Source organism: Xiphophorus maculatus, chromosome 20 (assembly GCF_002775205.1).
Source record: "Xiphophorus maculatus strain JP 163 A chromosome 20, X_maculatus-5.0-male, whole genome shotgun sequence".
In the NCBI taxonomy this organism is placed as follows: Eukaryota; Metazoa; Chordata; class Actinopteri; order Cyprinodontiformes; family Poeciliidae; genus Xiphophorus; species Xiphophorus maculatus.
This window is the reverse complement of record NC_036462.1, coordinates 6,177,633-6,203,135: the sequence shown is the minus strand read 5'-3', so window position 1 is coordinate 6,203,135 and position 25,503 is coordinate 6,177,633. Positions and strand designations below refer to the sequence as shown.

General features: G+C 41.4%; 1 long non-coding RNA gene across 2 annotated transcripts in view; it reads right to left on the bottom strand.

Annotated features, from left to right (window-relative positions):
* Positions 1–1,765: 1,765 nt before the first annotated feature.
* LOC111612349 overlaps positions 1,766–25,503 on the bottom strand; it is a 28,927-nt gene continuing 5,189 nt past the window's right edge. The window contains exon 3 of one of the 2 annotated variants that reach the window (XR_002754573.1): positions 1,766–2,061. This is a non-coding gene — a long non-coding RNA (uncharacterized LOC111612349). Of the gene's footprint in view, positions 2,062–19,331; positions 20,290–25,503 lie in introns of those variants that run through there. The other variant, XR_002754572.1, reaches the window with a different exon arrangement.

The following is a 25,503-nucleotide window of genomic DNA, read 5'->3' as shown; positions in this document are numbered from 1 at the left end:
CAGGTTTCTGCTTCGTCTGATCGCTGGATTACAGGAGCGTCGCCTGGAAACGTCCTGACAGACGGAGCAGATTCATAAATCTGTTTTTAGAAGCTGAGAGCGTTTCTCCCTCCTGCAGACGCAAACGTGACTCTGAGTCTGAATTCCTGCGGCTTTAATAAAACAACTTTTATTGCCCCAAATGTGGGCAGCAGATCTTCAGTCAGCGCCAAAAGAAGCTGCAGCGATTCACAGCCAGCGCTCCATCTGTAGGGCCCCATCAGGCTGCAGGGGCCCATCAGGCAGCAGGTCCCAATCAGACTGCAGGGCCCCATCAGGCTGCAGGGGCCCCATCAGGCTGCAGGGCCCCAACAGGCTGCAGGAGCCCATCAGGCTGCAGGGCCCAATCAGGCTGCAGGGCCCCCTCAGGCTGCAGGGCCCCATTAGGCTGCAGGGCCCCATTAGGCTGCAGGGCCCCATTAGGCTGCAGGGCCCCAACAGGCTGCAGGAGCCCATCAGGCTGCAGGGCCCAATCAGGCTGCAGGGCCCCATTAGGCTGCAGGGCCCCATTAGGCTGCAGGGCCCCATTAGGCTGCAGGGCCCCAACAGGCTGCAGGAGCCCATCAGGCTGCAGGGCCCAATCAGGCTGCAGGGCCCCATCAGGCTGCAGGGGCCCATCAGGCTGCAGGCTTTCTAGAAAAATATTATTAATTCATAAAAATACATTTAAAAACTATTTTTAAACTCATCTAAAACTTATTTTAGTCTTTGGCCTTCACTGCAAAAACACAAAATCTCACCAAGTATTTTATTTTATTCCAGTTTTCAGAGCAAATATCTAATATTAATAAACAGTTATGGTTCCACTAGCGGATTATTTCAATTCACCTAAAACATTTTTTCTATGTTTTAAGTGAAATAATCTGCCAGGATTTATTGACCAGCTCATATGTTGCGCAGTGCCTGCTGCCGTCAGCAAAAATCATATTTCTATTCACTTCCAGTTTTATATGAATTCTTCATAAAAGCGTTAAGTTTCCAGCTACTAGCATGCCGATGTGAGTAAATCTTCACTAGCGTAGACGGAGTATCTGCATAGTTTAGCATGCTTTGGGTCACTGCTGCTATATTTCACATTCAGGTTTATTAACATCACTAAGAAATGTAAAAAAGAAAAAAATACATAAAAGTAACAGAGATACAATCAAAGTTATAGAAATCAGGGACAACATCAAATATCTGAAGACGATCATGTACGTCCTCACCAGCCAACAATTACTATAAATATCAGTAACATGGAAGAAATAAATGTATAAATCAGCCAATCAGAGAAACTTCCTCCTGCCTGGCTCTGCATTAAAGAGAAAACTACAGGAACCAAAGATTGATTTGCTTTCAACCATAAAGTGACAAAAAAGGCTAAATGTGTAGAAGGCAGAAATATGAAATAATGGGACAACAATACCATAAATACCAGCAGTAATAGTTTTATTTTTATTTCATTTTCTGAGCATTTTGCATTGTTGAAGTGGACAAATGGGAATAGTTAGCAGCTAGCATGAACAAAGAGTCATGCTAGCCCAGGTGGCCTGTCAGTCAGACCACCTGTTGGCTTCGCACGGCCAGGAAGACAGGTGCTCTTCCAGGAAACCCCCGCATTGGCGCGTTTGTTTCTAATACCTTGTGGGGACCGTTTTCCTGACATATACTACGTTGTGGGGACCCACTGCTCCTTGTGGGGACCGAAGCCTGGTCCCCAAAGGGGAAACGCTGTTTTTGGGTCAGAGGTCAGATTTAGGACTAAGGTGTGAATTGAGTTTTGGATAGGGTTGGGTATGTAATGGGTAGGGTAAAGGTTTAGGCTGTAGAAATGAATGGAAGTCAATGGAAAGATAACTGCGCAAACATGCGTGTGTGCGTGTGCGTGTGTGTGTGTGTGCGCACACACACACGCTGCAGGTGAGAAGACAGCAGGGGGAGAATTCATCTGTTTTCTCGGCAGCCAATGGGATTCACTGGTCTGTTTGGAGGCTAAGCTGTCAGCCAATGGGGCGCGGAGGAGGGCGGGGTCAACAGGAGCTGCTGGAAAATAAGAGGGAACAAAAAGTCTCAAATAAGAAATGTTTTAGGACAAGTAGAAATATTTGGGATCAAATCCTGTGAAATTATTCTAAAGTTGTGCACTTCAAAAACACAACATCTTACTAAGTAAAACTGTAGGAGTTATGTTGCATTACCATTTCCATCTTCATGCTGAGAAAAATTCATCTAAATGTTTGACACCAATTTGGTTTGATTTGACGAAAGTGGAGCTTCACTCAGGTTGCTCCAAAGCGTTTGCAACTTGCTCAGAGGAACGGCAAGAGACCAAGAGGCACAAGGACTGGAACAGTGGAGAAGTAGTTTTGAGAATTTCACTTCTGTTCTGAGAACGCACCAAAGAAAAAGTTCAAATGAAAGAAACGAGAACGGGAAGTCGTCCCAATGTGTGACTCAGCGGCCGACGAGTCAAAAGTGACTCAAAGAACCACAAACGGTAATTATGATCAAAGGCAAGAGACTGGACAAGATTCAGTTCTACACTTTCACTGCATCTCGTTGGTAGAACAAGATGCAGGAAGGAAAAGACAGAAAACAAAAGTAGAAATGGGGACAGAAGAACAAAGCGACTGAGAAAAAAGTAGCCAAATAATTCAAAAGAAACGCCAGAAAAAAACCCACAGAAGTCAGAAGTTTGATTGTAAATGATCCCTGAATAATGGCATCAGTATTTAAGTATTATGATTGTTTATCTTGCAAACCAAATTCATCTTTTTAAAAAGACTGTGAAGCTTAGTACTGATGCACTGAAAAAAATATTGCAAATAAAGCAATAAATGAATCCATATTTCATTCGTGCTGATGAGGATTAAAGGGCAGGACAAAAAGTGACTTTGATTTCATATTAGCAAAGTATTAGCAAAGTACTAGCAAAGTATTAGCAAAGTATTAGCAAAGTATTAGCAAAGTACTAGCAAAGTATTAGCAAAGTATTAGCAAAGTATTAGGACCCAAAGCTAACATGAAACACTGTTTCACTCATCTTGTCCTAAATGACCAGATTTCATCGGACAGCAATGTTATCAATCAATCAATCAATCAATCAATCAATCAATCAATCAATCAATCAATCAATCAATCAATCAATCAATCAATCAATCAATCAATCAATCAATCAATCAATCAATCAATCAATCAAATTTGATTTGTACAGCACATTTCAGCAGCAAGGCATTTCAAAGAGCTGTACATCATAAAAACACAAAGTCATGCAACATAGATCAACAATCAAAACATGACATTAAGTCGAGTTCCTTCATTAAATTGATTATTGATTACGTTTCAAATTCAACTCTAACCTGGTGGGTTTTAGTCTGGATTTAAAGGAAGTCAGTGTTTCAGCTGTTTTACAGTTTTCTGGAAGTTTGTTCCAGATTTGTGGTGCATAGAAGCTGAATGCTGCTTCTCCTCGTTTGGTTCTGGTTCTGAACCAGAACCAGAAAGATGTTAAAGTGAGAGCACATATCCATTGTCTTAATGGCTTTTCTATTTTTTGAATACTGGAGAAATTTGATGTGTTGTTTGAATTCCTCTGTAAAGGCTGAAAAACGAGGTTTCTGATTTGAGAATTTAGATTTATGTACATGATATTTGGCGACTAATAAAATTAGATTGATAATAGCAGAATAAATGACAGAGATTTTCTTCATAGAGTTGGCAGAATGAACAGTTCGCGTCAGTTTCTCTTTTGTATCGTTGAAGGAAAAACTTGCAGGGATAAAAACGATGGATCGTCTTAAAAGACACTTTTTTGATCAACAATATTCCGTTCAGACGAACGTCACAGGAAGTCAGGGAGGAAGTAGAAATATGCTGGAAATGTTCAGGAAGCTCAGGAGCAAATAGAGAACTGTTCACCCGTTCATTCAGACAGAGTGACTGAATGAATCTTCAGGCTTCAGGAATTTGTTTCTAGATCTGATGCTAGTTTAACTGTTCAGCCCAGAGGTCGTGTTTTGAATATTTTCCATATTTGACCAGTTTTCCTGTCGGTCATTTAACAGGTTATAATTCACACTCCTGATTGGTGCACATGGGCAGATGCTATAGGCAGTGATGGCATAGTTACTTTGAAAAGTAACTTTAATCAGATTACTCATTACTCCTTGAAAAAGTAACTTAGATTACTTGATAAGGAAAGTAACTAAGATACATTAAAAGTAACATTTTTAGTTACTTTCAGCAGCTGCTAACAACGACGCTTCGCCTCCTGTGAAAATCACATTGATCTTTGCCAAAACTTAACTAAGTTATTTTATAAAGTAACATCAACAATGTGTCTCCACTGGTAATGTTGAACTGAAGGGGAGATTGTTTGCTAGTTACAACAGTACAAAAAAACTTTAGTAATTTGAGTTTGTTTCTGTGTTTCTATTGTCTGGAAACCTATAAATAGGATTTTAGGCCCCCTTCCCCCTGCCCGAGCCTCCAGGTTCTGCGTTACGGCCCTGTGTTTGCTGTCGCAGCGCAGCGCAGCGCTCCACAATTCAGCTGGCTGCACAGATTTGTGATACTTATCTTAATATTAATAATTATAAGCCTTTTAAATATCTTATTAAAACTATAAATATCTCATTAAAAACTATAAATATCTTATTAAAACTATAAATATCTAATTAAAAACTATAAATATCTTATTAAAACTATAAATATCTCATTAAAAACTATAAATATCTTATTAAAACTATAAATATCTAATTAAAAATTATAAATATCTTATTAAAACTATAAATATCTCATTAAAAACTATGAATATCTTATTAAAACTATAAATATCTTATTAAAACTCTAATACCTTTATGATCAGTAATTTAGCAGTATAAAAAGGGTTTTAAATTGAAAATGTTTCTTATATAAGACTTTCAAACTCACATTTCAGTTGAGTCCCACCATATTTTAAATGTTACAGTTTACTAAAGTGTAGAGCAATTGAGATTAAAGCGGTTAAACTCACTATTAGTTTAGTGAGTTGTGGTTGAAATCAGAAACAAAAATGGCAACACAGAGACCGGTTTTGAGCAATTACTGGAGAGCAGTAGGACAAAGTAGCAGAGAGACGAAGTCTGGTCAAAATTTCCTTCAACGTTTTCAAGAATAAAACTGCAAATGATGTCATTTTGAGTCAACTAATCCAAACATGGCAACATGCAACTGCCTGCAGAAACTGGAAGATAATTATAAAAACACAATAACAAGTTTAATAGTTTACATGCTTGGGAAATATAATCTAATTAGTAACGAACTCTCGTCGTTATTGTCAGAGAAACTGAAGGATTTGTGTTTTTAATGCAGCTTAAAGCTGCTTTGCTTTCTGAAGGCTCTTTGTGTTTAAAAACTGGAAGCAGATGAAGCTTTAAATGAACTTTGGAGGATTAACAGCTGAACAAAAAGCTAAATGAACTCCTTAAGTCCACTTTAGATGGATTATTCTCGTTTCTTTGTTTTTACGCTGTGTTTTAAATCTGCTTCCGTTGGAAAGTCTCGAGCAGTGGGCTGCTGGTGAGCGGGGTCTGCACCTGACTCACTCTCTGTTTCCTCCCAAACGCCTCGGCGGCCTGGAAACACCCCCAGACTCAAAGCTCAACAACTGCAGATATTTTTCACCTCAGAGACGTTTATCAGCTGCTCTCTGCATCCTGAGCAGTTTAATGATTTATGTGGAGCTTCAGCGCCAGGATGACTTGCACAGCGTGAGACTCGCTTGTTTGAGCCTCAGAGATTTCAGACTCTGAGGTCTGACACACCGTTGGCATCCCCGATGATTAAAAACGAGTCGTAACGTTTGGTAGTTTCATTCTGAGAAACTGAAAAACTAGGGTGCAGGTAATTCCCCTCCTGCTTTCTGCTTCATTTCATGATTTCATTTGATTTTCCACTCAAAACCAACCGGTGACATTCTCCTCCAATAATAGAAAACACAACAAATAAAGGTGGATTAATGAACATAACGTATAAAGCAGGAAGTGGACTACAGCTCAGGGCATTCTGGGTAAATACAACCGAAGCTAACGTGCTAGCCTAGCGCTAGCAGCAGAAATGGCTCCTGGTCTTTAGCCAAAGACTAAAGAGAAATCCTCCAACCGCTAAAACCGCTCTCAGTGTTTTCATGGGTTTTTGTGTCGTTTCCTTCAGTGGTTCTTGGTGCAGCGCCCCCACAGGCCAGGAGGGGAACAGGCTGGTTTGACTCCGAGAACCACAGCAGCTGGAGGTGGAGAAGATGTTCTGGTTCAAGTAGAACCGGGTCGACCGGACCATCAGGTTCTGTATTTAAGGAAAATGAAAAATTCAGTCAGAATGGAGTGAGAGCCTCCATGGATATCAGCGTTCCCATCTCTGCACACTTTGACTAGGCCATTCTAACACATTTCTTCTAAACCTTCCCTGTAGCTCAGGATGTATGTTTACATCCATCCACACAGTATGATGCTGCCACCACCATGCATCACTGTGTGTTCAGACTTTAGCCACAATAACTTGGTCAACTTCTTGAAGATTCATTTTAAGGTTATAAATGAAATTATACTTAAAAAAGAATAATTGATAAAAACTGGCATTTGGAGCAACTAGTTCATTTGATATATTGTTTTAAATAATGAACCAGCCGACTCTCTTGCTCTGATATTCCTTTTGTACAGATTATTATTATTACTGTTGTTATTGTTCATTCTGTTTTAGATATGATCTCGACACTTTAAGAACCATAAACGTGGATCCCCTGTGGGGGAACGCAGGCTGTTTGTGTTCAGTAACTTCAGGATTTACTGGATCTTTTTTTAGCTGCCACTTCGTCACATTTTCAGCCGTTTGTGTGTCTGTGGCTCCGATGCTGGGCGTGGAAACGAAACAGCGGCTCAGTTCTGCTAAACGCCCACAGCCTCATCTGCATCTCCTTCATGGTTCACCTGGGGTTTTCTGGAGGTTTTCTGGAGGCTGACGATTTTCCCCCTGGATGGTAACAGGACAGCTTTCGTGTTTTTCTGATCTGAAGGTGGAAATTTACCTCGTCGCTTTCTGGGTTTTCTATTCAAAGATCAGAGCCTGTAAAGGTTTTATGTTCATAGCTGCAATATAACTGATAACAGTTAAATAATTTGAGCTTTGCAACAATGTTAAAATGCAAATGATATATAATAATAATCAAATGTTGCAAATAGGGTGGGCATTTATTACATCATTTATCATTTAGTAAGAATTTTGATTTGTCACCATAAACTCCTTGGTTTTTGTCCAGATCTCCTCTGCTGGAAATGTTTGAATAAAATATTACTGCAAAATATTGAGATAAAACTTTGTGATTGATGCATCTGCATTGCAAAAACACTAAATCCTACAAAGGGTTTTTGTCTTCTAGAGCAAATATCTCAGTTCACTTCAAAAAAGACAAAACTAACTCAGCAAGATGTAGCATCTGGTTTTAGATCAATAATTCATCGATATTGATTAAAACACTGGTTCCTTTGGCAGCTTATGTCATTTGCCATTTATGCCGTTACAAGTGAACATAGTAAGAGTTTGTGGTTTTGCAGTGCACTGACTCATTCCTGTAAAGCAGAACCTCAGTTCAACCGAAGCAAAGTTTCAATCCGTCATTCAGAAATGATTCAACTTTCAGTTTTTCTCTGCTGATCGGCTCTGAGGACAAACTCTTGGTTTCTGAGCAAGAAGCTGAAACCTGCGGAAAGTTTTCACTCCCCTGTAAAACCAAACGTTGTTGGGGTTGCCGGGGTTGCCGGGGTTGCTGTGGTGGCGCAGGGGCAACGCCTCAATACGACCCACGTATTGAGGCCTTAGTCTGGTGCCGGTGGTCACAGGTTCGAGTCCCAGCCTGGCGACATTTGCTGCATGTCTTCCCCCCTCATTACCCTGTTTCCTGTCAAACTACTTTCAAATAAAGGCAACTAGAGCCAACAAACACTTAAAAAAACAAACGTTGTGATAGATCAGTTAGCAGAGCAACGCAACTTTAACAGAGCAACGCAACACGTCAAACAGTGACAGCAACATTTCCACCACTTTGGCAAAAATATTGAATTCAAAGGAAATAAAGTCACATTGATCAACCGTTGAGCTGCCGATCAACCAGCAACCAATGACAACCAGCAACCAAACTAAACCAGCAACCGATATTTACCAGCAACTGATGACAACCAGCAACCAAAATAAACCAGCAACCGATATTTACCAGCAACTGATGACAACCAGCAACCGATATTTACCAGCAACCGATGACAACCAGCAACCGACGACAACCGATGTGTTTGGTTAGCTTGTATGTTTATCAAACTATTGGTAGCAATGTGTGAAATTAAAAACTGATTTTTAACAGAAGGAAACCTCCATCAGAACCAGAACCAGAACCTGCGGCCTGGAGGTCAGAGACGGAGCAGAAGATCTGGACCAGGAGAACTTTCTACGTTAGAGGAAAGTAAAACGTTTGTTTGGGAAAATCAGAGGAGAATAATTTCTATAATATTTATGATTTTAGCTTCCCTGAACTCAATGTGAGACCCAGATGTTTCACACGCCGTCCAGAAAAACGGAGCTTTTCTACATCCATATTAAAGAATTGTTGACCTGAATTAAGCTCCTACATCATGATAAAAAGTTTCTTCTAAATTTGGAGTGAAATAAAATATTTACAACAGAAACAAAACCAGAAATATTTGGATTTTGTGCTTTGCAGTGAGTTTGGATGAAGTTTCTTTGTCCCAATGACAAACTTTTATTCTTTTTGAAAATATTTTTACAGAATAAATCACCAGGAAGGCGAAGTAGAAAGGAGAGAGTTAAAGTGGGAAAGTTTCATTTCTGCCTGAGGAAACGACACGACTAAACAATTAGCTGTGGATAATAAACAATAAATAGTTTCTGTGCCAATGCAGCCAGTTGGAGCCGAGCTCTAACCGTCGCCGTGTGGCGTCGGTTGCTGCGTGTCGGCAGCATGCAGGCGGACAACGGCCCTGTGGATGCAGGAGCATAAACAAAGCCCGCTGCAGGCAGATAAGCAGCAGGAACGCTGCCTTCTGCTCACGTGCAAATAAAAACCAAATACTGCGCTGCTGCGTCAGTCAATTTGAATACCGGTCCGTCTTGAGCAACCCTGAGGAATGTTCCTGCTGTGGCAACAAAAACGGAGTTGAGAAATCTCTGCAACGGTTGCTGTTACTTTGCTGTTGTTGGGAAATTTTCCAGGGATTTTCCAGGTCCTGGAAAACAGGCAGGTTTTCTTCTTAGAGGGGGTCAATTATGCAAAACTCACATTGTCAGGTTTTTGTTCCATTTGGGTTTCAATCGTCTTTTTGACTCCGAGTTGGACTGAAATCTCCCTCTGGGATTAAGAAAGTATAGTATTACTAAGTACTATATATTTAGTAAGTATATTCTTACTAAATTAGTTAATTATTTCGATAACAATCATTTCAGCTCTAAGTGTTAGCAGTGTTAGCAGTAATGGAGCTGTTAGCTGTGTTAGCATTGTTAGTGGTATTGGCCATGTTTGAAGTGTTAACGTTATTAGCACTGTTAGCAGTGTTAGCAGCACCAGTACTGCTAACACTGTTAGCAGTACTGGTGCTGTTAGCAGTATTAGCAGTGTTAATGTTTTGGTAGCTCTTCAGTAATTTCGGTTCTCATTCGACGTGAGGCTAGTTAGTTCTTACTTTGGAAAAACGCCAGTCAGGCTGTTTTTCTAACGGCAGGAAAACTTCTGGTGTGGAAGATTTCTGACGTCGGTGAGTTTTTTCCTCACGTTGATTTTTCAGGGAGCGCCATCAGCAGAGCAGAGGAACTCCAGTTTGCAGATTAGCGGCGCGGCTAAAAGCTGATCCTCAGGTTCGACCAGGAGAGATGCTCAGATTCATCAGTATTTAATTTAACAGCTGACCAAAGCTCAATGGTAGGAGGAAATGTATAAATTCAGTATTTTTGGATATTTTTATTTTTATTTTAATTCTTGCTGTGGGTTCAGGATGTGGTTTGAGTTTCTGTTTAAAGGATTTATGTTTGTTTCATGTCATGGTTTTAATCATTCATGTTTGAATATTCTGGTTTTGCTTCTCCTGACTGAATCGACTGATTCTGTTTCTGCTAAATCCTCAGTTTTATTTACATTTTTAAAGCACTCTGTTTCTTTGCATCTTGTGACAAACCAAACAATGTAATAACTTAACATTAATTTAGAAATATTGCAGCATAATGTTTGATGCAGGAACAAAGAACAAAGTTAAACTGCTGCTAAACGGGAAAATGTGTGTGTGCGTGTGTGTGTGGGTGCGTGTGTGTGTGCGTGTGTGGGTGTGTGTGTGTGTGTGTGTGTGTGCGCTACAGCCTCCATTCAGAGCTGATGGAGGTGAACGAGTCTTTCTGCTGATTCGTTCCCATAACGATGGCAGCCATGTTTTTGTTGTCTCAGCTCATCAACCAGCAGCTAAGCTCGTTCTGGTTCTGGTTCTGATTGGTCTGTTACTTCACTTCCTCGCTGCCCAAGGACTTTCCAGGACTGGATAGATTGTGAAAAATCTCCAACGGTCGGCCGGTCGGCTCCGGAAGTTTAAATGTGAAGTGTTTGGGTGAATTCTTGAAGCTGAGGAACATCTAAACGTCCCGGTTGTCTCCAGGCTGCCGGTCACCTTCGTGAGTGAATGACCTTTGACCCTGAAAGCCCACCGTGCTGAAACATGGCCGACTGGTTAGTTTCAGTTTCGTTGCTGACGCTGCTCCAGGTGAAACGAAGCGGTTCCTCTGATGAAAGCCCCAGGAGATTAGCGGAGCGTTGGTGAAGCGTTCATGTTGCTGCCTGTCAGCGGCTCTGCAGCAACATGCAGCTCAAAATGATATTTATGTGAATAATAAAGTCTTTTGGTTCACAAGTTAAGACTCAAAAACATCTTCGAGCTTTTATGTCAAAAAGTTGATTCGTTATGAACAAAAATCCATTTTTGATGTGAAATTCTAAAAACCCGAAAAGTGAATTTAGTTTGTTTTCCTCCTGATGGTCCAGTAGACCCGGTTCTATCAGAACCAAAACTTCAACATCAACATTCAGATTTTATCGCCTCAGTTTGTTCCTAAAGAAACCTTTGGACGAAACGTGAAAGTTTGTCCAGAACCGAGAGAAGAAGTCAGGTCCTGGAATCGTTTGGGATCCGGTTGGTTCTGGTCTTCGGTCCAGGACTTCATCCTGCTGTCAGAACCTAAAGTCCATTCAGGGAAAAATGTTCAAGCTGAAATTATTCACAAAAAGACGCGAATAGTAAACGAATGTTTTCAGAGCAGATCTGAAACCTGCAGACGGAAACATCAGAGAATCTTTAGAAAACGTTGATTTGAAGGAAAACGCTTTTGGTGCGTCTTTATTTATTTATCATCAGCTCATCCTGAAATGGTTGGACTTTCTCATAGTAAAGATGTTTAATATTCCAGATTAGTTTAATATTCCAGATTAGTTTCTCTACGTGTCGCTGGGACGAATGTTTAGTCATTTTGGCAACAGTGCAGAGGACGTGTCAGAGAAGCACCAGAGACCAGCCTGGTCTCCAGAAAGTCATCCAGGTCCAAACTCTAGTTCAGTTCATCTGGATTTATAGACAAATAAAACTGAGTATCATCAGCGTAACGGAGGACGTTTATAGAAACTGGGCCAAGTTCTGAGCCCTGAGGGACTCCAAATGTAACTCTGCTGCATGAGGAAGATCGACCCGGAAACACATGAAGTTGGATGTTAACATGTTGGAGCCTCAGAACCAGAACTCGGTCTGACTCGGATTGGGAAAGTGTGTGAAAGGTTGATGCTTTTAGATGTTGTAACTTTTAATCGGTGGTTAAAAAAGGGCGGTTCCGCACTTTGAAAGAATCCTACCTGTGTTCATGCAGCTGCTTTCACCTTCACACACACACACACACACACGCACGCACACGCACGCACACGCACACACACACACACACACACACACGCACACACACCGAGCGTCCCATGGGAAACAGAGTGTGGGTGTTGGGCACATTTTCTTCCCTAGGTGTTATCTAACAGCACACACAGAGCGAGTGTGTGTTTGTGTATTTATCTAGGCTCTGTGGTTAAGGCGTGTCTCTACCTTTCACAATAAAAGGTTTATGGATGATTTAGGAACAAATAAAAGACCAAGATGGAGATTAATTACCAGTTAATGCAGGTTGTAAATCTTAGGAATATTTTCTCTGTACCTTCATATTTCTGGACTCCATTCTTAGACAAACAGCAGGGAGGCGGTTCTTCATAACCGAATAAAGAATAAATATCATGACAATAAAGTCATACATTTATGCAATTTTATTCTCATAGCTTATTTGCAGGTTTCTAAACAATGCAGCTTTTAGACAAACCAAAGAGAATAAAGAAAATATTTCCAGTCAGAGGCTTCTTTGGATGTGCTGAAACACAGACGGCTGCAGCAGATCTTTCCTGCCATCAACATAAAAACTTCCCAGCATTTAATCTGATGTTAATAAAATCTGTTTTATTAACGCTGTGATAAGTAAGTGCACCCTGAGCCAGCTGATGTGCTGTGAAGTTAAACCGCAGGCCTTTAATCTGAAGGAAGTGGAAACTGTTTCCTGTCTCTGCAGCTCTAAACAATCTTTCATGTTTTTCACCAAATGTTAAAATGAGATCCAGTTTTGCAGACGTGACCTAAATTCAGCAGCAAAAGTTAAAATCTTTGTTAATGTTTGAATTTTTCTGGTTCAACTGAAACGCAGTGTGGACTTTAAACATATGAAAATGTTTTTCAATGATTTTATCTTCTATGACATGAAGGAAACTTTAAAGTCGTGCAGAAATCCCAGCCGATGTGACGATGGAATCTGATCGACTCGTCTTTCCTTTAATCTTCGATGTTTTTCCTGGAAGCAGGCGGCGCCTTTGTCAGCAGGAAGTCACGGCGTATGAGACCGCAGACCACCGGAAAAAAACAGGTGAAGCTCAGCTCGGTTTCCATGGTTACTACAACTTCCTGTGAGGCTCAAAACACTCGCAGAGGCTCTGCAGCACAAAAAGGTTTGTTGACGTTTGACAGGAAGAGACGAGGTGAGAAACGAATTTATCTATCAAAAACAGCAAAATCTGACAAATTAAATCAGATTAATCAGCAAACTGCAGCAAACTGCAGCAGGCTGGAGCAAACTGCAGCAGGCTGGAGCAAACTGCAGCAAACTGCAGCAGGCTGCAGCAAACTGCAGCAGGTTGGAGCAAACTGCAGCAGGTTGGAGCAAACTGCAGCAAACTGCAGCAGGCTGCAGCAAACTGCAGCAGGTTGGAGCAAACTGCAGCAAACTGCAGCAAACTGCAGCAGGAGGTTTCAGGGCAGCAAGTGAAAAGCAGCAGCATTTATTTGGTTTTTGTTGTTTTTATGTGGAAACTAAAAACAAAGGTTGAGTTTTATTTATTTGCAGGAGATGAATTTTATTGGGTCGGCATCAACTGACTGAAGCTTCTCCTGATCAGAGACTGACGTCCTTTCTGACTTCTGCAGGAAACCAGAGTGAAAACACCTGAGATCGTCCTTCCTCCAAGTTTTCCCCCAAGCAGACAGACTCTCCTCTGGTCTATTAAAGTTCTTCTGCTAAACATTTTAGTTGCTTTTTCACTTCATTTCTTTGTAATATTCAGGAATCGATGTCTAATCAATGAGTTGATTGATTTAATAAGTGATCAATATTTAGCTGAAACACGTTTCCTGTCGTCTCCTAAAAACAAAATCTGGTAAACAAGGCAGCGAGTCGGCAGGATGTGCGGGTTCTGCTGGAGGACAGGCTGTTCCTGAAGAACGGTGCAGCTTCCTCCGCAAACAGGAAACAGGCGAAACAATCAGAACGATCAGAACAAGATCAGAACATGATCAGAACTATCAGAACAATCAGAACAAGATCAGAACAAGATCAGAACAATCAGAACAAGATCAGAACAATCAGAACAAGATCAGAACAAGATCAGAACATGATCAGAACAAGATCAGAACAATCAGAACGATCAGAACAATCAGAACAATCAGAACAAGATCAGAACAATCAGAACAATCAGAATGATCAGAACGATCAGAACCACTTTAGGTCGATGCAGAGAAACCATCACAGCAAATATTCATAATTTAAATTTTAACCAGAAATGAGCTCCAGTTTTCTTTTCTAAAATCCTTCATTCCTGTTCAAACCGACCCAAACGGATCCAATTGGAATTTAAGGAGTGAATAAATTCAGATTATTATTTTGTGTCGTTAATTTTTACATCGACGTTTCGTCGAGTTTCATCGTTTGGTTGTTTTGGTTTTTCCAGAGGATAAATCTTCCTGACGCCACAGATTCATTCAGATATGAATATATTTGAATATCTGCTGCAGAATGAGACAAATCAACATTAATAATAAAACTTTAAACTGATTAATTATTCTGTCGGCTTTGTTTTCATTTCAGAAACAAAGTTAAAGAAATTTTAAATGATGGAGGCAAAATGAAGGAAAAATTTAATAAATAATCAAAGAAACGGAATAAATTTGTTTTAGCAAAAACACAAAATATTAACAAATATTTTTTTAGTTTCTGGTGCAAATTTCTCAGTGAAACTAAATAAGTTTTAGCAATTTTCATGTTTTAAGTGCAACAAATTAATATTTTTTATAAATACTCAATAATTATAAAATAATTTATTTCCAGCTGAATAATTAATTACAAATTACTTTAGTTTTATTTCAAATTAAAAATATTCACAGAAAAAAACTAAAAAACTTGGAAAGATTGAGTGTTTCTGCAGAGAATCAGGTCCAAGAAGAACCAGAACCAGAACCAGAACCAGAACTAAAACCAGAACAGAACCAGAACCAGGATCTTGGTCCAACAGCCATTCAGTGATTTATCAGAATATTGATCCGTTTGTGTTTTTGGCTCATGTTGAGTTACTGATTATTATTGTTGAGTTATTGATTATTATCGTTGAGTTATTAATTATTATCGTTGAGTTATTGATTATTATCGTTGAGTTATTGATTATTATCGCTGGTTCTCTTGACTCGTCATGTTTGGTTTGTTGAATCTTGAATTCTGTTTTAGTTCTGATGTTTTTGGTTTTATGACTTCACGTCTCGTTTTTTCCTCTCCCTTCATTCCTGAGTTTCTAGAAATCATCTGGTCTGAGTTCCTGGTTTCGGCCGCTCCGCCTCCCGTTGCTCAGAGCCAGCCGTTTTCAGATCGTCTGTTTCGTCCTGCTGGTTTCTCTGCTTCAAACTTCCCAGTTGAATAAAATGAAAACTGAACTGGATGGAAAAATGAATCATTCATGTCTCTCTGCTGTTCTTTCTGAATCAAAGATTCTGGGGAAAATCATTTTAAGTTCAAATTGATTCTGAAAACCATTGATCCATGAGGGAATTATTCAAATATTTCCTCCTGGTTTCATGACATCATCTGGTTTCAGGTTCAGTTTGACAGAAATGCTTTGAATGTTTTCCTTCTGCTTTCCGTTTCCTGGTCGGCCGCGCAGCGCGGCAGCGTAGCAGTGATGCAGGTCAGAACCGTTCAACGTTCAGTTTTACCCAACTGATCAATAATTGGACTTCAGTCAGTTCAGACAAAACTGTTTTAGTTTCAGAAGCTTTTCAAAGTCTAAACATCAAACCCAATTAAACCAAAATAGAAGGAAAAAGGAAAAATCTTTTAAATATTCAAAAATATTAAGTGAAAAGAAAATTCAGGATGTGTTCAGATACCTCGTTCTTGAATCTAAAAGCCGAGCTCCACCCGTTGCCTAGCAACCCAATCAGAGCTCCACCCGTTGCCTAGAAACCCCAGCTGATCTCCAACATCTGGTCAGCTGGTTTTCTTGCTGTACAATGGCTGCTGAAAGAGTTTTGTTGACTCATCATCCAGAAACCACTTGCTGCATTTTGGTTGGTTGTGCAGGATGCTCCACTGATGCTTTTCAAAGATGCACTGTCATATAATTATGAATCCGCTTGCTGCCCCTTTCAGGTGAGAGTGTAAATGTTGAGTTGGGGGCGTGGCCAGCAGCGACTGGGGGCGTGGCCAGCAGCGGTCGGAGGCGTGACCAACAGCGGTCGGAGGCGTGGCCAGCAGCGGTCGGAGGCGTGGCCAGCAGCGGTCGGAGGCGTGGTCAGTAGCGACTGGGGCGTGGCCAGCAGCGATCGGAGGCGTGGCCAGTAGCGGTCGTAGGCGTGGCCGGCAGCGGTCGGAGGCGTGGCCAGCAGTGGTCGGAGGCGTGGCCAGCAGCGGTTGGAGGCGTGGCCAGCAGCGGTTGGAGGCGTGGCCAGCAGCAGTTTCTTGGATTTAAAGCGACTCTGAACCAGCTCAACAGGCAGAATGATTTTAGATCAAAAATGTAATGACCATGTTTGATTAGACCACAGATCCATCGTAACCGGTTGTATGAAACATGATGGACCAACTTTAATCATCTCATTTCATGTTTTGCCTATTTTTTTCCCTTTCAGGTAAAGTTATGCTTCCTCCTCTGTAATCCCTTGGGTTAGCACAAGTGGCTGTTTTTTGCTGCAGTTTTCTTGCTTTGGACCCTTTGGAGTCTCTTCCTTCCTTTGTGGTCAGATCGACTGCTGCCAACATGACTCAGCGAGTCGTCAGTTTTCTCTGGCGGAATGACGAAGCCACAGGGACATTGTTTTCCCAGATTCCTGTAAGTCCCGTTTTTATAATGAGGAAAAAGGGAAGCAACCTCTTAGTCATTCTGATATTACATTTCACAGCAGCTTGAACGTCTTCCAATTCAAACCGACCCACAGTTTCATTCCAGCCAATCAGAGCGCTCCTCTTCTGCCCACTGCATTCCTCAGCCTATAGAAAGTCAGAGCTGAGTCACACAGAAGGAATGGCTTTCATTCCTGACAGCTCAATGCCAGCCGGCCCTCCCTGTGTGTGTGGGGGCGTGTGTGTGTGTGTGTGCGTGTGTGTGTGTGTGTGGGAGTGTGTGTGAGAGAGAGATTAGGAATTTGCAGTGGGACGTGAACAACTTCCTGTTTTTACCCGTTAAGGACATCCGTGTTGGTTCTGTGTGTGTGTGTGGGTGTGTGTGGGGATCAGGACTGACGGGGAATGGGATTATATCCGGCCAACAGTAACCGGATGCCGGAACATCCCAGCTGAATGCAACGACTGAAATCCAGCTCCTTGATTATTGGTTATTGATCGGCAGTTTCACCAACTTCCTCTGATTCTGGCGCAGAAGAAGCTCCTCGCCGTTCGTTTCCCATTTAAAGAGATCGACGCGTTGAGGCTCTTCCTCATGCACTGTAAAACATCTGAAGGTGATTCAAGTTCACCAGTTTGTTACTGAACCAAAGAACATTGTTCATGTTGACTAGATGTAATTCTGGCTGCCTTTGACTTTCACTCCACTACATTTCTACAATGTTTTTGTGCATTTCGTAACTTTTACGTCACATTGCATTTCTTTGATTTGTTAGTTTGAAAATAATCCATGACTTAATCAAATTTTGTTTTTTTTCTCCCCTCCAGGGGGTCTTTTGTGGGCTCTAGTGTCCCTTATATGAAAGTAGGCTGACAGGAAAGGGGGGAAGACATGCGGCAAATATCGTCGGGTCCGGGACTCGAACCCACGACGGACTCAAGGCCTCCAAACAGGGTCGCGCTATCCCCTACGCATCATCAAATTATCTGGTTCAAAAATCAACTCCATGCAGCTCAAAACAGGTTGAGGTTTTGGAAATTGAATTATTGTTCACAATTGACCCGCTGTTAAGTTGAATAAACTATTTTTTATTGTGGGGTTGATGCCGAGCGAATTGGAATCGAGCAGCTCCTCTTCCTCGGATAGCTGCGTCTTTTTTCATGCAGATATCTTTTATTCTGAAAAGTTTCCTGTAGCTAAAATAACGTTTCCTCTTTCTTATTTTGATTCATTTTACTCTGCAGATGGTTCCTGATGCACAGAATCACATTTCCAACTGAACTGCCACACTATAAAAACATCAATGATCTGTTCATTAATATCGAAACATTCAGTCTTAGACATTAAGGAAAACATTTAGCAGCTGCTTTTACTTTACATACTTTTAAAATTAAGTACTTAAGTAAAAATATTAATGTGATTTTTTTGTATTTTGCAGTGTTTGGGTCCTTTCTCCAGCTTCTAAACGAAACTCCAGAAAATCACATATTTTATGGTTTTGTGCTGATCTTTTTACCCACAATGCACCAGAAGTGAGCCGATGGCGCCTGTCACCAGCTGGTGATAATTTACACTTACCAATGAGAAACTAGCTAGCTAGCAATGATTTATTAGCAGCTAGCTAGCCATAGCCTCAACCACAGCTAGACTCAAATGTTTTACAGTGCACAGTCTTAAGCTAAAGATGCAGTACCTTAATAAATAACAATAATATAATTTTAAGTAAAGTAAAATGTTGTTATTGGTTTGATATCAACAGAAAAAGGCTTGAAAACAGTTTGCATAAAATGTGAGGTAAATAAATATACTGAAATGTGTTTTTCTATAATAATGAATTCTAATTAAAATTGTTGCATGATGTTGGGGGTTTCAGCGGCTCAGAATCATTTTCACTCTGAATTGCTCTCAAACTTTAGCTGCTTTCGCCTGATAAGATCTGGTTTGCGTTTCTCAATCTGCCAGATGAAACCAGTCAGGCTGAAGGTTTTAGATTAACATCAAACAATGTGGCATCGTCATGAAATCCAGAAAATTATCACCTCTTTAGCTTTGATCCTTTTATACGTCTGTTAGTAGCTCAAACCGTTTTACGGCCTTAGCAAACCGTAATCCAAGACTTTAATTTGATAAAGTGGAAGATTTTGTTTGAACCACCATTTCCTTTAAAATGAGTCCAGAGTTGGAATAATTCAAAGTATTTCTGAAGTTTTACCTTCCAGGTGAAATCAAATCTGTGAGCAGCCAGAAGGTTTCAGTCTGTTGTAATTAGTCCATTTTTTATTCTTTTGTTTTACTAATTTTACAGGAGAAGTGAGCAGGAACCCAAAGCCTGGGTGAATAACTGTGGTTCAGTGTGTTAGCATGATTAGCACAGTTAGCATGGTTAGCATAGTTAGCATGGTTAGCTTTTACAAGAGAAACCAGAGACTGGCTTTGTTTTACAAATAAAGGGCATGTCGATACATCCGCTGTTTGGAACGAATGGCCAGTTAAATGGATGGTTGCACAGACACACACACACACACACACACACACACACACACACACACACACACACACACACACGCACATATGTTTGGTGAGCTGAGAGTTGTTCCAGGGGAGCGAAGTGACTCTGATCCGCTCAGATGACCCCGGTGACCTCTGGACTTCTCTCTGCTTGTTTGGACTGTAAGGAGTTGAAGCTGTGAACCGACAGCATCTGGTTCCTCCTGAAGTCGCTCCTCCAGAGCGGCGCTGCTGTTTGTGCTGATCGCAGCTCCTGCAATTCCTTTCTGTTGACTTTTAGTGGAAATGTTTCTGTTGATTATAGAAACATGATCGAAAGGCGAAGGAACGCCACAATATGAACTAATGTAATAAAATGAGGCTTTAAAATGTAATAAAACATCATTAAAGCTGCAATAACGTAATAATAAGTAGAAATGGACTGAAAAATACTGAATTATTATCTTCTGAGCATTCGCATCGTTCCCCAAACCAGATGAAGTTCTGGCAACATTAATTCAAGAGTTAGCTTCCATGCTAATCCAGAGCAGAACTGAGGATGTGAAAACTAAACCTGAACATTTCTAATCCTGGATTCATTCATGAAGTCACTGGTGGAAGCGCTGATCTCTGATCAAAGATCAATAAAATGTTGACACTTGTTTGTTCACTTTGGAGGACATGAATCTCATCTTGCCCTTTGACCTTTGCCTTCCATGGTTTGTAATCGAGGAACTGAAGCTGGAATCGCTGCTGACCCGAATCAGTTTTTGTCCACCGAGGAACAATGAGTAGAAAAAGTAATTTTCTCCAGTATCCCCCTTTTTGTTTCCTTTTAGCCCGTTTGTACTTGAACTTTCATTTTTTTCCTTCTGCTCCTCCAGATTTGAACCGTGATCCTGAAGGCTCGTATTTCTTGGTGAGCTCACAGGCGGCCCTGTTGCAACGTGTTGAGCAACGGTCGGGTCCTGGGCTGGGAGCCGCTTTCTGCTCCGTTCCCATGGGAGACGAAGCCACAGCCAAGTTCCAACGTGCGTCTGTTTGCAGAAGAGAAAGCCAGAAGATGCTTTCAGAAATTCTGAGACAAGTTTCCAGAACAAAAGTTTACCGTACTTACTTTCCAAAGGACTCGGAAAAAACTCGCTGCTGCAGCTGAGAGAAATTTTTGAGAAGTAAAAACTTATTCAAGCAACGCAGAAAGAAACGCTGTTCTCACTGAAAGTCTGAGCCAGCAGATAAAAACATTCCCAACAGTCAGTCTAAGACTTGCACACAAACCTTTTAAAATGACAATCAATGTTGAAGGAAAAGGAAAAAAAGAAAATCAAAACTGAAAAGAGATTCATGAAGATGGGATTTTATTTATCCAGAAAACCTACAAGAAACTGTTAAAATCAGAATCTTACATCTAAAAAACAACTCGGTCCGCCTCGACTCGATTCTGGTTCGCTTTAATCCAACTCCGGTCTGTCTACCTTTAAGGTCCGGGTCGGTTGGTGAGTTGTAAACACTAATTAACCTCTGACCTCTGGTCCTCCAAACCTCAGTCTGGGTTCGGTTGAAGTGAACTCTGGTTCAGTTTGAATGTGAACGCCAAGCGGACCGGAGACCGCTCCAAAAGCAGGAAGTGGACGACAGAGCATGGCAATCTGGGTAAATACAACCAAAGCTAACATGTTAGCCTAGCGCTAATAGCAGAAATGGCTCCTGGTCTTTAGCCAAAGACTAAACAGAAATCCTCCAACACTAAAATCTGACGCCTCCATCTTGTTTCCATCTGGTGAAGAAGGAAGTTGCTCTCAGTGTCTTCAGAGGTTTTTGTGTGGTTTCCTTCAGTGGTTCTTGGTGCAGCGCCCCCACAGGCCAGGAGGGGAACAGGTTGGTTTGACTCAGAGAACCACAGCAGCTGGAGGTGGAGCAGATGATGGAGTTCTGGTTCCAGTAGAACCAACAGGGCCGTGCTGCGGGGTTTCAGTCAGGGATTCAACAGACTCAACTAAACCTGAACTAAACACACGTTGTGCTGGGCAATGCAGCAACGATGCACCACACCAAGCCACAGGCATCCAATAATATGCAAATAAACAGAAATACACCAAGTAAAGCAACAATGCAGCCAACCAAAACATAACTGAACAGCCAGCAATTTAGCTAAACTTTTCCATGTTCCCCAGTGAAGCTCAACATCAATCCATACTGCTCAAATAGCACATGTGAACAATTAGAAGAAAAAATATTCAGTAAAGTTTGTATAAGAATGTAACAGAAAAGTAACACTCACCCATTACTTGTAAATAACATCCAAATGTTCTTGTGCTCAGTGCTAGCTGTTAGCCACTTGTAGCGCTCATAGATACAGTCTTTAAAATGCCTCACAAAGTTCTTACTGGTCTGTTAGTGAATCCAGGCTTGGTGTAGCTTTTCCATGTTTAGTTATTTATTTTTTATCCGTGAAAGAGCGTCTTTAAAAACGCGATTTTGATAAGTCAGCAACTAGTAAACCGGAGCTGAAGCGGAAGCTGAGCCATTTTGTAAACACCAAGTTCACTACAGCGATGGGAAAGCAGGAAGCTCTCTACTAAAAATTACCATCAATGCTAACCTTAGCTAATAAATTACAAAGTAGCATGTGGAGAGTCACAAGCATGTTGACTAACATGGACTTGCACCATTCAGTATGTTAAAATTAGTTTATAAGCTAAAATTAGCCAAAATGCTAATGTAAGCCTAAATGCTGTCAGTAGCATGTGGGGCAAAACTAGCATGTTGTCTTACATTGACTTTCTACATTCAGTGTCCTAAACATGGCTAATAAGTAAGAAAAATAGCTAAAAGCTTATTTTAGGGAAAAGAATAGAAGACAGTGAATCGCAAGGCAGTTCCCTAACCTGAGAGAAAAAGATAATACAGGCTATTATTGCACTGCCTACAGCGGTGCACTAACCTGAGAGGAATATTGAGGCATTTATTTTGAAATTTTCAGTAAGCTTTATTTTAAAGAGCTACACAAATGTTATGAGTAACAGTGTTTGGGTTAAATCAGTTAAATACAGCCCATAGCAGCAAGTAGTTCTAAATGCCAGCTCAGTCCTCCTCTGTTTCAACTGAGTCTTCCGCCATAGTTAATAGAACTACAGTGATGCGTATTTGTAGTCCTAACCAGCAGCCAATAGCCTCCTGTGTTCCGTTGCTATGGTAAATAATGGTCTGCCAGGTGTGAGTGAGACACACAGGGGGAGACAGAATTCTCTGTTTGAGCCAGACAGTTTGACAAAAAAAGCAGTCCGAACAACTCCTTCCCGTTCGGGAACCGTAATACGTATTGGAAACCCGTTTGAAGCGTATGAGAGGGCCATGTGTCGTCTCCGATGGTCCCGCGATTCATATCTCTACCTCACTCACAGTAATAACAGCGATGACGGAAAGATGGTGTGAGTGGAGGTCTGAAATTTTTCAGAAGTATATGGAAGTCGAGGGGTGAGAGCTTGAGCGAGCGTGAGCAAATCCTGTCGCATCACTTTGCTCTAAAGCACCGTGACAGAAAACCGTAAGCCCTAGAGAAATTTCGAAAACATTTTACCGGAGCAGGCATGCGTATCAATGTCATGACCGAGTTTGATACCAATCAGGTGATATTTGTGGGCGTGAGGGCGAGTTAAAAAATGATTTGGGGTCAAAATGGCACTCCGTCTCTCACTGTAGCGGAGCGGCAGTTGGTGTCAGTTACACTCTCATTTTACGAAAAATCTAAAACTTTGGGTCGCTTAGAGACAAATTGTGGACAAACCATAATTCGTATCGACGTGCCGCCTTCACTTTAGAAGAGATCACGGACGTATCTACAAAATGACATTTGAATGGCATTTCTACGTGAATTCATGACGACACAGAAAATCCTCAAAAATAGGGTATTTTTAGGATTTTTTTGTTGCCTCGCTGAATGGGATTTTGTGGTGTCGTTTTTCGCGAATTATGTTGCCATGGTAACTCCGAATCCCACTAAAAGTAATAGCTCCCTTCTTGGCATCGAGCCGCACGTTTCGATACCACATTTGTGGGGGGGCACGCAGCGGTACGAGCCGCGTTAACGGTGACGGAAGAAAGAAAAATAAAGAGACTTTCTATTGAGTGTAGAACAAAAGGCGCCTGCCATGCAATGCATGGAGGCAGTACGGACTTGTTTCGCATAAATAAATGAATAAATAAATAAATAAATAAACTGCGCTGTCTTTACTGGAAGAAGGGTCCAGAATGGAAAAGCTGTGCATGAAAACCGAAACGCAGCGATAGATTTTAGAACCAAACCGTAAGCAGCTGATTTCAGTCTGACTTCATCAGTTTCTCACATCATGTAATTTAAACACATCATTAAAACAGAACAACATTTACTGACGTTTATCCCCAAACAGCCCATCATCCATCCATTCACTGAAAAAACTCAAAATCTTACCAAGTATTTTGGTCTAGTTTCTAGAGCAAATGTTTCAGTTCACTTAAAATACGACAAAACTAACAGCAAAGTATTAGAGTTGTTTTCAATAAATAGTTCATTAATATTGATAAAAAGCTCAAATTCTACTGGCACATTATTTCACAGAAAATGGGAAAAACTGTTTAATTAGTGGAAAAAACTGCCAGTATTATAAATATTTACTTAATGTTTACTTAAATCAAGCTTAAATCAAGATTTAGTGTTTTACAGTGTAGTGCCTCCTGTCCCTGCATGGCTGCAGCTCTCAGCTTCAGCTTGGACAGACTGACTCTGGATCAGCAGAGGGGATCAGGCCCAGATCATCAGACCTCCACCACCGTGCTTCACTCAGTTTGTGGTTCAGTTCCTGATTCTTTCCTGTTCAGAGACTCAAAGATTCACAGCAACAGAGAAACTGAAGGCAGAGCTGAGGAGACAGAACCCACACACACACAGAACACACACACACACACACACACACACACACACACACACACACAGAACACACCCCCCCACACACACACACCCCCACACACAGAACACACCCCCCCACACACACACACCCCCACACACAGAACACACACACACACACACACAGAACACACACACACACACACACAGAACACACACACACACCCCCACACACAGAACACACACACACACACACTCTCCGGTTGCAGTGCATGCTGCCGTGCAGCAGCTGCAGGCCGGGCGTTTCTGCAGCGATGGGAAGAAATGTTGAAGAGAAAGTTGTGGAGGCAGAAAATGGCCGACAGGCTGGGACATGGCCTAGCAGAGGTCAGAGGTCAAAGGCAGACCAAACAGTTTGCAGCAGGAAGTCGTTAACCGTCACAGTCAGCTGGAAGAAGGGAGACTGAACACTGTAAAAACACAAAATACAACCAAGCAAATGAGACAAAACAACAGAAATAGGAGCTTGTTTTGAATAAAATATTCATTCATATTGATTAAAAGTTCCACTTCCTCTGGCAGATTATTACACTTATAATAAAACATTTTTCCCAAGTGAAATAACGTGAGTGGAACTAAAACGTTTTATCGATATAAAGGAATTATTGAGGTGAAACAATCTCTTCTCCTACATGAAGCTGAAGTTACTTTTAGCTCCTTTCCAGCAAACTGAGATATTTGCGGCACAAACTGAATTGCTTGGTAGTATTTTGTGTTTTTACAGTGCAGCAAACGAAGCGACTGCAGGTTTTCTGTCCGATTTCTTTAAACTGTGAAAGGAAAGAGGAAGAACATCTGGAACAGCTGAGAGGAAGTTTCTGCTTTAACTTTCAGTCAAAGGAAGGAAGAAATTCATCGGCACTGCTTGCACTCTCTTTGTTCAGAGGTTAAAGGTCGCAGCTCGCCTATATTCAGATCAAACCTGAAGAATTCAGCTCTGCTGGACGATTGCCTCCATCCTCCCAGTGAACTTTGACCTTTCACCTCATTGTAGATGAGCTCAGAGTTCAGGAGCGGCGAGGCGTGACGGATTGTTCTGGACTCGGTCCAGACCCGGTCAGGTCCGATCAGGTCCGCTCTGATCCGCCGCCACGGAAACAAACGTTAATGAATAGCAGAGAGGCGGGTTGTAAAGAAACATGAGTCACCCGTTCACACAGGAGGAGAGAAACTAGAGCAGAGCGCGCGGCGCCACGCGCATCACCACGCAGCGCCACCATGCGGCGCCACACGCATCACCACACGCATCACCACACGCATCACCACACGCATCACCACGCGGCGTAACAGGAAACCACAGAACGCAGGC